A 16,534-nucleotide genomic window follows, 5' to 3' on the forward strand; every position below is an offset into this window, starting at 1 on the left:
CCTCTATGGCAGACAATCTCCCCCACATTCTCTTTTGCATTGCTTGTTATGAATAGCATAAGATGTCTTGCAGCAGCAAGAGTGGCCGCATACTCCTGGAATTCTAAAATTTTAGATAATTAGGATCTGCAGAAATCTCTGCAGCCAGCTGCTCAGTTTGGAGAGTCTTTTGTGTGTCTCCGGATCATGGCCATTAATCAGCTTGAGTAGCAGCTAGAGGCAGTTTGTGGGCATGACCTCAAGGGTCCCATGGGAGTTGGGGCGGGGGATGAGAAGGACTGGCCCATCTCCTATCCCCTGAGGCCTGTAGTTCGTACCTGCACTTCTCATTGGGTTCTGGAAGTTGGCCGCCACTGGGGTTCTTAGGGGCCAGGTGGAGGGACGACGCCTGCCCCTGTCTGAGGCTCCCCAGTGAAGTCAGTCTGGTTAAAAGTTAGGAGGTATCTCTGCAGTGAGCTGCTCAGTTCAGAGATTCTTTTGTGTGTCTCTGGATCATGCTCATTAAGGAGCTTAAGTAGCAGCTGGAGGCAGTTTGTGGGCATGACCTCAGGGTCCCATGGGGGGGGGGGTGGGAAATGAGTGAGGGGATTTTTTTTTAATAGAGAGCTTACAAGCATCTCTAATTTTCTTTCTTACATTTTAGCAAATATATCATCCATGAATTTGCCTAATTCTTCCATTCTTCTATTTTTTTCTTACCACAAATATCTGGGAAAATTCTTCCAAATTTGTCATTTGAAAATATACCATCTTTCCAAAGAACATTAAGAGACAAAGTGCATAAAATTAAAGGAAATAATTTGACAACAAATTGAGATCAAGAAGAAAGGAGTTCCAGAAAGTAGGGCTCAGATGTGTCATTAATTAGCTTTGTGACCTTGAGCAACTTGTTTAATATCTTTGGGCCTAAGTTTCATCTATAATGAAGCAGGTTTGACCTATCTGTTAGAATTAGTGCTTTCTAAACTTGTCTTTACTTTTAATTTCATGGTATGGCTTTTACTTATAATTTTTTTTAAAGCAAACATTTTAAGAGTTTAAAAGCTGGGCATATTTCTAAACATTGTTACATCTTCCTCAACTATTATTTGTGTTATACTCTTCATCTATGGTCTGCATAGAAAATAGAAAAGCAACTTATTTCAATAATATCTTAGCATCTAGAAGGTAACATACTAGAATAAATAAATAGCATGAGTCTATAAGTAGAAAGGAACACAGTGGATAAAACTTACCATAATATATTTTTGCATATTGATAAAGCAATGTCTTTTAACACTGGAAATACAAATATATTCTTAAAGTTACAGTGCTGAAATATCATAACGGGACCTAGAGAGGAATAAAACATGATAATAGAAACTTACTATTTTTAGCACTTGCTTAGGGCACTGTAATCTTTCCACAAACAGATATGTATGCAAATATTATTAGCTTCTACTATGTGAAAGTGATCAATTCAAAAGTAAAGCCAAGAGCATAGTGATAAAAGAAAAATGATAATATTCATAAGTGTTATTTCTAACTTTTTGTTAAATAAAACAACTTTTTAAGTTCGCATTACATAAACATTGATAAGCTCTTAAAAGATGATTTTTTAAATTTTAAACGTATTTTAATAAAAAACACTTTGAAGTTAGGTTCAGAAAATGCATTGAAATGATGGGCCCATAGACACTACATATACAAATTATAAAAACCTTGCTGCTACTGAATACATAACTTATTTTGTGAAGGTTTTTGATTTTTAGACCTGAATTTAATCATTTATTTATTTATTTAGGTTTCAGTCACACCCATTAATGTTCATGGCTTATTCCTGGCTCTGTGCTCAGGGAATCACATGTGGTGCCAGGGATAGAACTGGGGTCAGTGGCGTGCAGGGCTAGCTAGCATCTTCATTCCTGTACTGTGTCTCTGGCTTTCGGTCTTCATGTTTTTGTAGACGTTCTATTTTCATCGTCACTATGGTTGTCAGTTGAAGTTTTTGAAGAGATTTTCCATCCAGTTTGGAGAATCTAGGTGGAGGATGCTCGGCCCAAATCCGAGTAGGCTTGGAGATCCTCCACCTAGATCCTCCAAATTCCAGTAGGCGGGGGTCACACCCACCAACTGGCCCCCTGGCGCCGTGTAATTCCATCAGCGGCCAAGACTCAGAGACTATAAAAACCAGTTCCCGGAAGAGAACAGTGCAGTCTCCTGCCCCCACGCCTGACTGTCCTTGCCGCCGTGGCCCCTTGGAGGGGAGCGGGTTGAGCTTTCCTCCCCGCCCCGACCAGGGCTCCGGCAGCCAAAGACTTCCAGGACCAGCCACCACCATGCTGAGACCACTCTCCGCACACATGAAGGTACTGGCAGAGGGACAAAGTCACGCGGGTTCCAGGGCCAAGATCTCCAAGCCTACTCGGATTTGGGCCGAGCATCCTCCACCCAGATCCTCCAAATTCCAGTAGGGGGGGTCACACCCACCAACTGGCACCCTGGCGCCGTGTAATCCCATCAACGGTCAAGACTTAGAGACTATAAAAACCAGCTCAAATCTTATTATGACATCTTATTATCTCATTCCTACTTTGGACAAATTGGCAGGCTACCGAATGTAGCCTGCCCACACGGCAGAGTCTGGCAAACTCCCTGTGGCGTAGCCAATATGCCAAATACCAGTAACAATGATGGGTCTCATTCTCCTAAAGAGCCTTGAATATAATCTCAGGGCTAGGATGAAGGAGACATTACTGGGGCCTGCTCGAGGCAATCGATGAATAGCAGGATGATTTGTGATTTGATTTGTGATTTCCAGTCAATACATTTTATGTATAGTATATCCTGATCATTCTTCACCCTTAAATCAGCCTTCATACATATATGGGACTTAAAATTATATTTTTATTTATTTATTTTGTAAGGGCCACACCCCAGTTGTACTCAGGGCTTACTTCTGGGTCTATGCTCAAGGATTACTCCTGGTGGTACTCAAGGAACCATATTTCGTGCCAGAGATCAAACCTGGGTCAACTGCAAGGCAAATGCCCTACCAATTGTACTATCTCTCCATATTTAGATTAAACATAATAGAAATATGTCCATGACTGAAATATTATGATTTTTTCTATTCCATTATAAATATAATGTTGCTCATGTTCTAGTCAATATTTCTGATTCAAAGTTCGGTGGGTCTGTTAATGCATTTATTGGATTCTCCAGATTGCGTTAGTGTGGTGCATTTACAAAATAACTTTAGTCAATACATCAATATTGGTGACCAGTTTAACCCCTTAAATAAGAAAGTAAAGTTCTATTTGTACTAATCTATTTCTAATATTTCAAAGTGCATTTGTTTTCTTTTTACTAATTGAATCACTATGAGGCACACAGTGACAAAGCTGTTTATAACTGGATTTCAGTCATACTATGTTCTAATACCTGTCCGTTCACCAGTGTACATACATTTCCCACCACCAATGTTCCCAGTTTCCTTCCTGCCACCCCATGACACCCTAGCCTGCTTAGGGGCAGAAACATGAAGTACATTTCTTTCAAGTTTTAAAGTAACTTAATTTTTTAAAAAATTTGTTGTTTACTGCTTACATAGACAAATTGATTTCTTGAAAATTATGAGTTAAATGGGAAGTTCCCCTCCCCCATTTAAATGGATTGAGAATTGCTTTATAAAAAATGTTAGGTATCTTTATCTGTTTTTATATGTTCATATATGCTATCATATTTAACACGTTTGACTCATTTCACTAAGTGAAATTTTAGTGGGGAATATCTTTATCATTTTGTAAAATAACATACAAGGGATAAGACATTACATGAAATGGGATTTAATTAGCTGTATGTGGAGATTTATGACTACTAAGATAATTATTTCTCAATAATATACTTTTGCTGAAATAAAAATAGAGGAGCATATTAAGATACATGATACTGTGAAAAATGACTATTTGGCAACTCTAAGAAGTTTTTTAATTGAATTATCATGAATTGCAAAGTTATAAAGTTATTCATGATTGAGTTCTAGGTGTTCAATGTTTCAACACCAATCCCTTTACCAGAGTCTTCTTCCCTCCACCAATGTGTTTCTCTCCCACTTCCAAGCCTGCCCCTGTGGTGGACACTTAACACTTGGAGCGACAGTACAGCAGTAGGGCAGCCAGCCCCACAGAGCAGGGTTCAATTCCTCTTCCCCTCTCACAGAGCCCTGCAAACTACTGAGAGTATCTTGCCCACACAGCAAAGCCTGGTAAGCTACCTGTGACATATTTAATACGCCAAATATAGTAACAACAACTCTCAATAATGGAGACGTCACTGGGCCCACTAGAGCAAATCCATGAACAACAGGAGGACAGTGTTTGACAATGTTTTTTTTTTTCCTTTTTGGTACTTGATAGGAAGTATCGTTACTGATAGTGTATCACGTACATCACTTTACCCCTTTCAGCACTCAGTACCGGTACAGTGTGGCCACTTGCTTCTACATTTGTCATGGTGTCCCTTCCCTAACTTTTCTCCCCCCCCCCCCCCACACACACACACAGCGTCACTGACAAGCTTCCTACTAAGAACCAGATCTTTGGCTCTTTGCTTCTTACTGCCTTTGGGCATTTTTTATCCCCCCACTATGTTTCTTTTTATTTTGCATGTGAGTGATATTATTCTGTTGTCTGTCCCTTTCCCTCTGATTTATTTCATCTAGCATGATGCTCTCCAGGTCCATCCATGTATCAGTAAAGTGCATGACTTCATCTTTTCAATACCATAGCTTCTTGATCTTGTCATCTGTTCTTGGACATTTTGGTTGTTTCCAAGTTTTGGCTACTATGAATGGTGCTCCAATGAACACAGAAGTAAAGTGGTCTTTTCTGCATTGTGTTTTTCGGCCCTTGGGGTATATTCCCAGGAGTAGAATTACTGGGTAAATATGGAAGCTCAATTCCTAATCTTCTAAAAAATGCCTATCTGCTGTTAGTACATGCTCTCTTAGGGTAAAATGGTGGCTCCTGAGTGTGGCTTCTTAACAGGGTTCCAACAGGACACTCAGTTTGTGGAACCTAGAGCAGAGGAGAGCCAACTGGTCTCTCTATTAACTAGGCATTTCTCTTAATGATACTTGTATTTTATTACTAAACAGTTCAGTTGAATTAATTGGTATATGTCATGATGACTTTGAAAACTGTATTTTTTTTTTTTTACCTTCTGATTATCAGGGCCTGGAGGTATAGCAGGTAGGGCGCTTGCCCTGCAAGTGGTTAATCAAAGTTCAATCCCTGGCTTCCAATATGGTTCCTTGAGACCCACGAGGAGGGATCCCCGAGGGTCGAGTGAGGAATACAGCCGGTGAGCTCCCCTCAAAACCAATCTACTTAATAAAACAAACATAATTATTAAAGTATGATTAAGTTCTATATAAATTATTTTTCAAGTCACTTCAATATCCAAAAAAATATAATTATTGGAAGTATTTGATTTAAATATAATATTGACGATAATGTTCTATTTTTTGCTAGTTATTTTTGGGATATACATTTTATTCTGAAATTTGCAGTTATTTTATATTTCAATGATACTTATATAGCTTGTTCTAAATTCCATATCACTGTCACCTTCACTGTCCTTCCTTTGTTCATTGATTTGCTTGAGCTGGCACCAGTAACATCTCCATTTTGAGACTTGTTACTATTTTTGTCATATTGAATACGTCATGGGGAGCTTGCCAGGCTCTGCCGTGCAGACGGGATACTCTCAGTACCTTGGTGGGCTCTCCAAGAGGGGCAGAGGAATCGAACTTGGGTCAGCCACATGCAAGGCAAATGCTCTACTGTGACAAATTTTATTTTATTTTTATTCACATATCCTTTGGGATACAAAGATACTTTTAAAATAAAAATATTTGCGTAGTTTTCTATCAGGAAAAAATGATGAAACAAGTTACTTGATCCTGGTATCTATCATTTTAAGTGATTTTCTTATTCTTTTATTATGATTGAATAAGAAATTATTGAACTTTTCTGTGAAAAGCAGACTGAAATTTGTTGCATGAATAGTCAGAGGCGCAGAGACAAGACACACGAGAGGAATGTAGAGAGCACGGAGCGCCAAGGCATCTATCTGGCTGGAGGACAAGAGTGACTGCTAGAGCCCTCCTTTTATTCTATTTTTCATCAGTTACAATCTAATGAGTTCATCACAGAGAAAGACTAACAGACTACTAATAGATGAGGCTGGAGTGATAGCACAGCGGGTAGGGCTTTTGCCTTGCACGCGACCAACTGGGGTTCAATTCCCAGCATCCTATATGGTCCCCTGAGCACTGCCAGGGATAATTCCTGAGTGCAAAGCCAGGAGTAACCCCTGTGCATCACCGGGTGTGACCCAAAAAGCAAAATAAAATAAAATAAAATAGTACTAGCAGTTATAGGATAAGCATTCGTCAAAAGAACATCAGGGTATACATTGTCTTTGTACTTGCTTGCCCACTTAATGTAAAGTGGGGCCTCGGTTCTGCTTCCTGCTTCCAGGGCAGTGTCCAGAGGCTCTTCCTAATGTCCTGGCTAAGCACCAACAGAAATTTTTAAATGAAGCTAATTTTCCCATTGTAACCAAAGCAAGAGGAATGTATTAGATTTACAAGTGACTAATGTAATTCACGAATGTATTTATGTCAGGATACGTTACGTTCTTGTGGCATTCATTAAGACATACAAGTTAAATCAATAGGTCACAGTTTCTATTCTGTTTTCCCTAGAAATGAATATGTAAGTAGGTTGCACTTTAGATTAACTAAACTCTTTGAACTAAATCAATCATTTCTTAAGACACTGAATTCATTTTATCCATTGGGTTAACCACTTTCACTTAAGAAGAGCTCAGAAGTCAGATGGAATTTACACGAATTAGAGCCAGGCTGACAACCCGCCAGCTGCTGTTTCAATGCAAGCAGCAGCCAGGGGCAGAACTCAAGGTAGGGCTGAAGTCCGCACTCTGCCTTGCCCAGCAGGACAGGCATTTTTCTCCAAACAATCTTAAAAGCAAAAGGAAAGATCTTTCATACCGTGTTTCACCTTGAATGAAATCTGGCCGCCTTAGGCACAGGACTAGTCATAAACCTGATTAACTTGTTTGGGTCCTGAGACTGACTCTTTCAAAGGAAACGATTAAAAGGTGGAATTTGTGATGAACTCAAATTCCGCTGTTTACATTTTCGTTTCTACTTCATTTTGTACTGTCGTGTTATTCATCATGTGACCTTACACTTGTTTAAACTTGAGAAAACTCAAACCTGGAAGTTCTTCAATGTGTGTTTCCACACTGGGACTACACCAGCCTCCTGTTTTCTGATAGCGAATTTAATCTCAGTTTTGCTTTGTCAAATCTGGGATTGGCAAGCATAACACTACGGTTTTCAGATTCCTCACTTGTGAAATAAGTTTGTTACAATATTCATAATCACATCATTCATATTTTTCATTATGGACCAATTTCAGAGAGTAACTGTTTCTTAAAAGTATGGTTCATGGGTCACCCATAACAGAATCATGCCGGGAGTGGGGGGGGGGGGGCTAAGAACAAATGATTATGGCTCCTTTGTCCATTCTCGTGAGTAAGAATCTCTCGAGACAAATCCTAGTAAGCATGTATTTAACACTTCGACGACGTAATCTAGTGAACATCAGTCAGATGGCAGAACAACTGAATAAGAATATTTGTCTGAAGCCACTTTGTTCAACTGTTAATTTTATAAATCTGGTAAACTCATGCTTTTTATTAGTCCTCACTGGATATTTTAATTATATAAAATATTTTCTAAGCAGATAAATACTAAAAAACAAATACAAAATAGATTTCAAATATTTGAATCTGCAAATATGTTATTGTTGTATTAGGGTAATTTAAAAATATCTGAAGTGAACATTCAAAAGTAAAGAACTTCGTCTTTTTAATGTCTGGCACATTTATTTATTGATGTGATTTTATTTATTGATGTGATTTTAAGGCAGCGATTTTGTTGCTCAGGAGGCGCCCAGTGGAACTGGCAACCATGAGAGTCTGGCTTGGTGCCCAGGAACCATTAGTGCTAAAAGGCTTCAGAGGTTCTGCTAATGGGTAAGACTTGTGAGCAGCTCAGCTGTAAATACACAGATTTCTTAGAGCATTAGAGGTGTCCTACCCTGTAAAAAACGAAGCACGCAGAGGCTACCCGACACTCTCCTCAGGTTGGCGATCAGGTTGTGGAATCAGAAAAGCTGACAGGAATCAGCTGATCTAGGGGAAAGCGATCCTATGACCATTACCCAGTTCTTTCAACTTCTTCCTTTCACCTTTTTTCAGTTTCTTTTCTAGTTTCTCCTTTTCTTCTCTTCATCTTTTCAGCACTACCTAAATTTGGGCTCTATCATATCTAGACTGAACTATTCCCAGAATTTATCACTCATCTGGTCTTCATTCTCATCTACCTGGTGCCAGAATCCCTTCCCTAAATGAGGAGGTTTCTCTATCAAGTTTCAAACCTCTCAAAGCACAACTTTATATTTTCTAGAGTCAAGCCCCAGCCACTGGCCACTCTAAACAAAGATGCCTCAGTCCCGACTACCCTTCCCCCTTGGTGACTTTGTTTTTTCAGTCTCTTGCTTTATGTTTACTGCCTTGTTCTATCATGTTGATTGCAGTTCTCAGAGACAGTTAGTACTTTCATTTATTCTTCGTAGACTGAAATTCCTTGAAAGCATACTTTTCTGACTAAGAAGTTGCTTATAAAGTTTTCTTAAAATTGTAATAGTTCCCCTTCCAACATTTTTAGCATCCAATATCCCCAAGCGATAGCACAGCGGGTAGGGCGTTCGCCTTACACGAGGCCAACATGGCCGACCCGAGTTCGATTCCTCCGCCCCTCTCAGAGAGCCCGGCAAGCTACCGAGAGTATTCGATATGCCAAACACAGTAACAACAAAGTCTCCAATGGAGATGTTACTGGGCCCGCTCGAGCAAATCGACGATCAATGGGAGGGCCTTTACCTTTTTTTACCTTAATATCCCCAATTGCATGACTGCTATTGAAAAGAGTTTTTATGTTATCTTGATCCCAGATCTTTTTATTTAAGTATATGGGAATATGTCTTAGCAAGTGTACCTGATCTTTGTGTGAACTTGTGGCTTCTCACCACAATCTAGTTTAATGTAGGGGGATTTCCTGGACCTACAGAGAAATGCCTTCCAATGGCCCACCCTCATCTGAAGGGGCCATTATCCAGAACAGATGAGGAAAACAGGTGAAAGAGATATCAGAGTCAAAGGGAAGACACTTCACTTGGTATTGAGCTATGCATAACAGAACAGGAAGAAAAAGTTCTTTTTAAATCTTTTTTTATTTTTTTTATTTTATGAGGTAGTTCACAATATTTGATTACATTTAATATTCAAACACCAATCCCACCACCATTACACCTTCCCACCATCATATTTGGGATGTTTCCATCCCAAACCCCAAGTGCTGTCCCAAAGAACAACCAAAATAATAAATCTTGTATTGTCTGTTATGAAAAACTGCTGAAAATGCTACAAAAAAGTATCTATAGAGGAAACAGTGTGAAGATTTTTTTTTATTTTGCAGGGGCCATTACGACATTCTTTAGGATATCACTAACATGTTAAAGGTTAAGTGATGTGAGCTTTCATATATATATATATATATATATATATATATATCTGAAAAAGTGTATATATATATATTTCCCTCTATGATTGGTTGCCTACTACTTGAACCCATCAAATTGTGGTGTGGTACTCTTGCGGAAAGGGTAGGGAGTGTCTTATGATGTGGCCGTGTGACCCAAGAAAACATTCACTTGTGCATGAGGCTTGACCTGAGCATGTGGGGAGCGGTGTTGGGGTGTGACGGTGGTTAGGTTCTGGACGTTTTCAGCTGCCAGGGCTGGGTCCCTTGGGGCGGCGAGGGCTCTCACTCGCCCCCCTCTGGGGTGCCCCAAGTGAAACTGCCTGGTGCGGGGTCTGGTGGTATGCCTATGGTGGGCGTCATGTTGTTCTCTTCTGGGAGAAAAAGCCATGCCTCTTTTTTAATCTTTTGGTATTTATTACTCCATGCAGTTAGGACACTTAGAATAATCAACTAGAGGATAGTAAATTTTAATTTTCTCTCTCCTGTTCACTAAAGATCTACCTAAGTTTAAATACTAATGAGACACAAAGTTAATAATTATGTTCACTTCTTAACATTTCTGCTTTACTTCAAAAATGTCCTTGCTCTTTGTGGATGTAGATACTAGCTCTCCAACACTATTCTTAGATACTTTAGGGAAGATCTTTTTCTGTTTCTTAAAATATACAGCCTTTTATTAAGTTGCTTGATTAAAAATTATGTGGTAATCTTTAGGGGCTGCATGTGTTGTTTGAGACAGAAAGAGAGCAAGAAAAGAATATAGTTTTAAAGTGATTATGAAATAATGCCATTAAGGAGTGCCCAGTAATCCAGCATTCTTCCTTCCTTCCTTCCCCCTTCCTTCCTTCCTTCCTTCCTTCCTTCCTTCCTTCCTTCCTTCCTTCCTTCTTTCCTCTTTTTTTGTCCTTTATTTTATCTCTTTTGCACTTTTCTTTTAATCATTAATTTTTCATTTTAAGTTTCTGCTTTAATCCATTTATTTAACAGATAATAAGACATTGTGTTAAGTATTCATAGAAATGAAACTGAAAAATATTCATACTGCCTTATATACCATAAAATTCAGTGTTGGGGGAAGGATATAGGTATATAACTATGAATTTGGCAAAAAACTGGTATTTCTTTATAAAATGAAAGTTCATAAGACAACACTCCAGGCTGTCTTCACCGGGACCCCTCAGAGGGGGGCAGATTGAGTTTCCCTCCCTGCCCAAGCAGAGCCCGGGCAGCTGAAGACCTCAGGTACCCAGCCACAGCTATGCTCAAGGCCACTTTCTACATGCTCAGATGAGCCTCACTCATGAAGGAACTGGCAGAGGAACCCAGGTGCATGGGTTCCAGGGCTGAGATCTCCAAGCCTGCTCGGATTGGGACTGGGCTTCCTCCACCCAGATCCTCCATTTTCCAGTACTTAGGCAGTTACACCCACAAACTTCCCCTGGTGCCATGAAATCCCATCAACAGCCAAGATCCAGAGACTATAAGACAAAACTCCCGGAAGCGCTTGGCTGCATATGCGGCCACAGGACCTCTTATAGTCTAGCTCTCCTTCTTGGAGAGCCACCAAGAGTATCAGGACTAGGATGAATGCAGACGTTACTGGTGCTCACTCAAGCAAATCAATGAATAACGGGATGACAGTAATACAGTGATTTGGTAATAGTGAGGGAGAAGGATGGAGTAAAGTATTAACTAGCAGTAGAAACATTTTAGAAATACTGTCGGAGTCCTGGCCAGTCAACCCTGACAAACTAGAGTACGAGCCCCCAAAATCGCTGGACTTAATCCATACGGGAGAAGGAGTGGGAAGGGGAGAAGCCTGTGCCCGGCCCTCTGCTCACCACTGGATTCCTGCCACCGAGAGAAACCGCCGAGAAAGAAAGACACAGAGCAGAGCGGGGGAGTCTGGTCAAGCAGTTTTTCCTTTATTAGCCCTACCCAGGGGTTCTTCTTATAGTACTCTTGGGGGGCGGGGCAATCCCACATACAGTGCGCTTCTCCTGTAGGGGCTCACAGATGTCAGTTAATGATTTACATATCCTGCTCTTAGGGCCAGTTAACAATATGGGTAGGTGAGCACAGTCATGACCCTCATTCTTAACCAGAGTGCCTGTCTTAGGGGAGTGCTTGAGCGGGCCTCTGGGTCTTTGTAAACAGGGCGGGCTCTTGCTTCCAGGGGCAGGGGATTTGGTCAAAGTCTCAGACTAGCTGCTGAGACCCCAACAAAATGCTTCTATCATCTAGACAATACTAAAGGTTTGAAATAAATCACTGGAAGTTAGGCCTCTCCCAGAGATATGAGATTTTAACCCACAGAAGAAAAGTGTAAAAGTGATAGCAGGAAAAATTTCGAGATAGCACTGAGATGAGGACTGTGAATATTGTATTAATAATGTTGCAGATTATAGGGAAAAAAATCTAAGCTTTGGTTGAAGGGAGTATGGTTCAGAGTTCAAATTTTGAATATATTGAGGTATTTTTGTTGTTTTCATTTTTTTCTGTCATACCCAATGGTGCTCTGAGATCAAACACGGATCTGTGATCAAGGGTCATACCTGGTGTTTCTCAGTGGACCAGTGTGCTGCCAAAATTTGAAAGAAGGTCATGGCTGCAATTGCATGCTAGGCAAATGCTATCCTTTGCACAATATCTCTGACCCAATTCATAATGAATTTTTAGATACTTATTGTATGTTCAACATATATTTGGTGACACAAGGCATGGCATAGAATGGAGGTTGGTATTAAAGATGAAGAACATTGAGATTTATTGGCTGGGATATAGAAAGAGTGACAAAACAAATGTGTATATAATAGCCTAGGAAGGTAGTTTTCAAGAAAACTAGCAACAAATATTGCAAATGATCCAAGTAATGCAAGTCATGATGGCCTGGAAAATATAACTGAATGAAGAGGCCACTGAGAGATTTTCATAGATAAACAAAGTATGGCACATGAGGAGAGAAGAGGTAGGGTCATCATGAAGTTGGTTAAAATGTTAGAAAGTTTACAATGTCACAGTATGACACAATCCAGCTGATGGCATGAAGACAGTGACTTAGGCTTAATGTGAGCATTCTGATTATTGGGGTAGGGTGGACCTTCTGTGGAGTCCCAGGATGTAACACCAAAGCAGAGAAAGATGTGAGAAGCCACGTTAGGAGCAAACACAGAAGGGCAACCCATCCAGAGCTGCAGTACCAAAGCAGTTAAGCATCAAAAGAACTGACTCCAGAGCTTTTTTTATTTTGTAGTTCAATTTCAATACTTTAGAAAGAAGGAGAAAGAGTAAAATTCCCACTGTACTCTATCTCAGTTCATTTTATTGAATAGTCTTACAAGTAAACCCCTCACACACACAGATACACACACACACACACATATATTTACAATTTGTCCTTGCAAAACTGATATCACATGTATTCAAAAAAGAAAGAACTATGTAAAATATTTGCTGAGGATTTAACATTAAATTTTATTTGCCTGTTTTTTGTTTATGTCACTGAGTTGAAGCTATTTTTTAAACATTTCATAGTTTTCTTAGTTTTGTTACATTCCATGATTTCTTAGATTGGAAATACCTTGTATATATCAGGAAAAATAGAAAAATTTCAAATTCAAGAACAACTAAAGATTATGAAGAGAAAAAAGCTGATAAAAGAAAGGTAATTTAATGTAGTGGTGAAGAATGGGAGAGAGAACTTTTAACTGACCCCAGGAGAATAAGGAGGGAAATATTCCTATATGCTGTCAGGAATTTGATTACATGATCATAGGAGTCTAGTTTTCCTGATGAGGACTTTCATCTTGGGCCTGGGACGTATTATGGCTAGACTCTTGGTACCTAGGCAGTAAAGAAACAGGCCCTAGATAAAATGATGAGTTTCCAGGTGAAATTTTCTTTGGGTGAAATGAAAATCTTTTGGTTGCTCCAGGGGTGTAGAGGTGGAGTGCAGGCAAGTAGGGGTGAGAAGAGAAGAGGCATCAGCTTTCAGCTCCTCCGTAAGGAGAACACAACTAAGAGTTGAGGAAATTATTTGAAGAAGATGGCGGCACCAGTTGACCTGAGGTGCCAGTGTTACTTGGAACATAGTCATCCCTGGCACCCAGGGATCCTACTACTTTCGTTTATTGTATTTTGATAGCAGAAGTCTTTGGTCCAAAAGGGTTCATTAGAAAACATGGAGGTACTCATATGATTACTAGCTGGAGAGTCTTTGGTTCTATTGCAGGTGTCGGGGAGAAGGGCAGTGTGGGGAATGTTTTCCAAGGCAAGCTTAAGAGGGCTCTTTTCCTCTGGCAATTCTTGTCTAAGTGAATGTAGTTCACTGTGAGGGCCCAATGATGAGGTGCTGCTTTGACGTTGTAGTGCTGCATATTATCCAGTGTTGCATTGGTGATGCTTTGATGACCTAATGAAGCCGGGATTGAACTGAGGTCTGGAAAATACAAGACTGTTGCCTTAACCTGTGCACTACCTGTTTGGGGAAAAGTCATATGCAATTTTTATGGCCTACACAAAAGAACACAGAGGGTGGTAGAAGCAGAGAAAAAATTTAAATAAGATTATTATGGTTAGTGTATCCTTGAGGAAATTTTGGTTACTTTTCTAGTAAAGCAGCAAACAATCGCATTAACATTTTTGGCAAAAACATCACACAGTTAACTGACATTGGGTTTACAAAATCCCTAAATCATTTACACATGCCACATGCTTTAAAGTCATATTTTTGCCCTCTTGTGAAATTAATTACTATTTTGGGCCTTTAAGTAGGTCTTCACATGTATGCCTAGTAAATTTAATCCTGTTAGATATAGGCCATTGTGCCAGCTTTCAAGATTTTATTAGTGATTCAATTTTATTTTTTACTTATTTCCCCCATACCTTTTAATAAAACAAAACTCTGAGGAATTCTATACACGTATTAAAAAATCGCACATTTGCTCTATAGTCTGGTTCTTCAGTCTGCATTTTCATTTTTTCCTAAAGAAATGTTGTTTCCTTTCTTCTTTGAATCTTGATTTTCCAAACTGTATTGTTAGGATTCTGCCACATGTAAAGATTAAACTTTATATATTTTGTGCTTATGATGGGGTCACATCAGGCTGTGCTCATGGTTATTCCTTATGTTTGATGATTTTCAGGTAACCATTTGGTGTTGGGAATCAAATCCAGGGCCTCACACATGAAAAGTAAGTGCTTCAGCACTGAGTCACAGCTCAGTTCCACTAACTTATGTCAACCTGGTATAAATCATTAGAATTTTTATCAGTGCATCATAAGTGGGTTTGGTTCCAGTAATGGTTGACTCCACAACTATTATGCAGTGACTATTGTTCAATTTTCATCTACCTTGGTCCCATGCTCTTTGTGCTGTCCTCAGATCATCTTCCTTCATGGTAATTATATAGCTGCCAAATTGTGGGACATAAAGAAGGGAACTGTATTTCTTTGTTTGAGTCTAGAGGAGGAAAGAAAGAGAAAATGTGAGAATAAAGCTATTTAGCCCGATTATGAAACTTTCTAAAGTTCATTTCTAGAATACTTACTATTCTATTTTTCTTGTAAGTGAATGATGTCCTGGATATTGGAATTCTGGTGCTAAAACTAGGAAAGTCCTAGACAAATCAGGATGGCTGACCAAAGAGCACCTATACTTAAACTAGTCAGTAATACAAAGATAGAGCTTATTTGGATTTGTAAAAGTCAAGTCTCCTGATACTGGAATGTGGACTTAGGATTGCCTTGAATACACCTTTCTGAAATGTGACTCAAAATCAATGGTATCAATTTTTTCCCAGGGGATTTTTTGCTTTTATTAGTGTCTTATCACTTATCACTTAACTTCCCGTTAGTCGTCGATTTGCTCGAGCGGGCGCCAGTAACGTCTCCATTTGTCCCTGTCGCGTGCTAGTGTAGCCCAATGGCATCTCTTCGCTCCGGGAACATGGAGGGCCTCAAACCGATCGTTCATGACCTTGACAAAGAAGTCTGACCATCTGGTAGGTGGGCGGCCACGCGGTCTCTTGACATCCCGTGGAATCCAATCAGTAACAGCTCTAGTCCAACGGTCGTCTTTAAATCTCATTACGTGACCAGCCCATCTGATTTTCGACACCTTGGCAAATGAGACAGCGTCCCTGATCCTTGATCGATGGATGTCAGAACTCCGGATTCGTTCTCTCATTTGAGTGAAACGTGATATTCCAAGCATAGCTCTTTCTATTCTTCTTTGGGAGACCTGAATGGCGTTCTCATCTTGTTTGCGTAGGGCCCAGGTCTCTGAGGCATATGTTAATGCAGGAAGAACAGTGGAATCAAAGAGATGTGCCTGGAGCCGGAGGTTCTTCGTCCTCTTAGCTATTTCTTCGACGTTCTTGAAGGCGTTCCAAGCCGCTCTCTTCCTCCTGCGCAGCTCGGGTGCCAGGTCATTTGTCATGTTGACCTCTCGACCTAGGTACACATAGCTGTTGCATTCGGAGATGGTCGTTCCATTGAGAGCGAATGGGGCGTCAGGAACAAGGCTGTTTCTCATAAACATTGTCTTCATAAGATTCAGCTGTAGTCCTACCTTTCCACACTCACGGTCAAAGTCGGCCAGCATTTGTGCCGCTTGGCTGATGTTTGGTGTTATTAAAACAATGTCATCAGCAAAGCGGAGGTGGTGTAGTTGCCGACCATCTATCTTCACTCCCATTCCTTCCCATTCCAGTCGTCGCATGATGTTCTCGAGGGTGGCACTGAAGAGTTTTGGTGAAATGGTATCACCCTGCCGCACCCCTCTCTTGACATCAACGATCACTTCTTTGTAGAATGGTGAGATCCTGGTAGTGAATCCGCAATACAGCTCACGGA

This window comes from Sorex fumeus, unplaced genomic scaffold, assembly GCF_029834395.1.
Source record: "Sorex fumeus unplaced genomic scaffold, SorFum_2.1 ptg000010l, whole genome shotgun sequence".
Lineage (NCBI taxonomy): Eukaryota > Metazoa > Chordata > Mammalia > Eulipotyphla > Soricidae > Sorex > Sorex fumeus.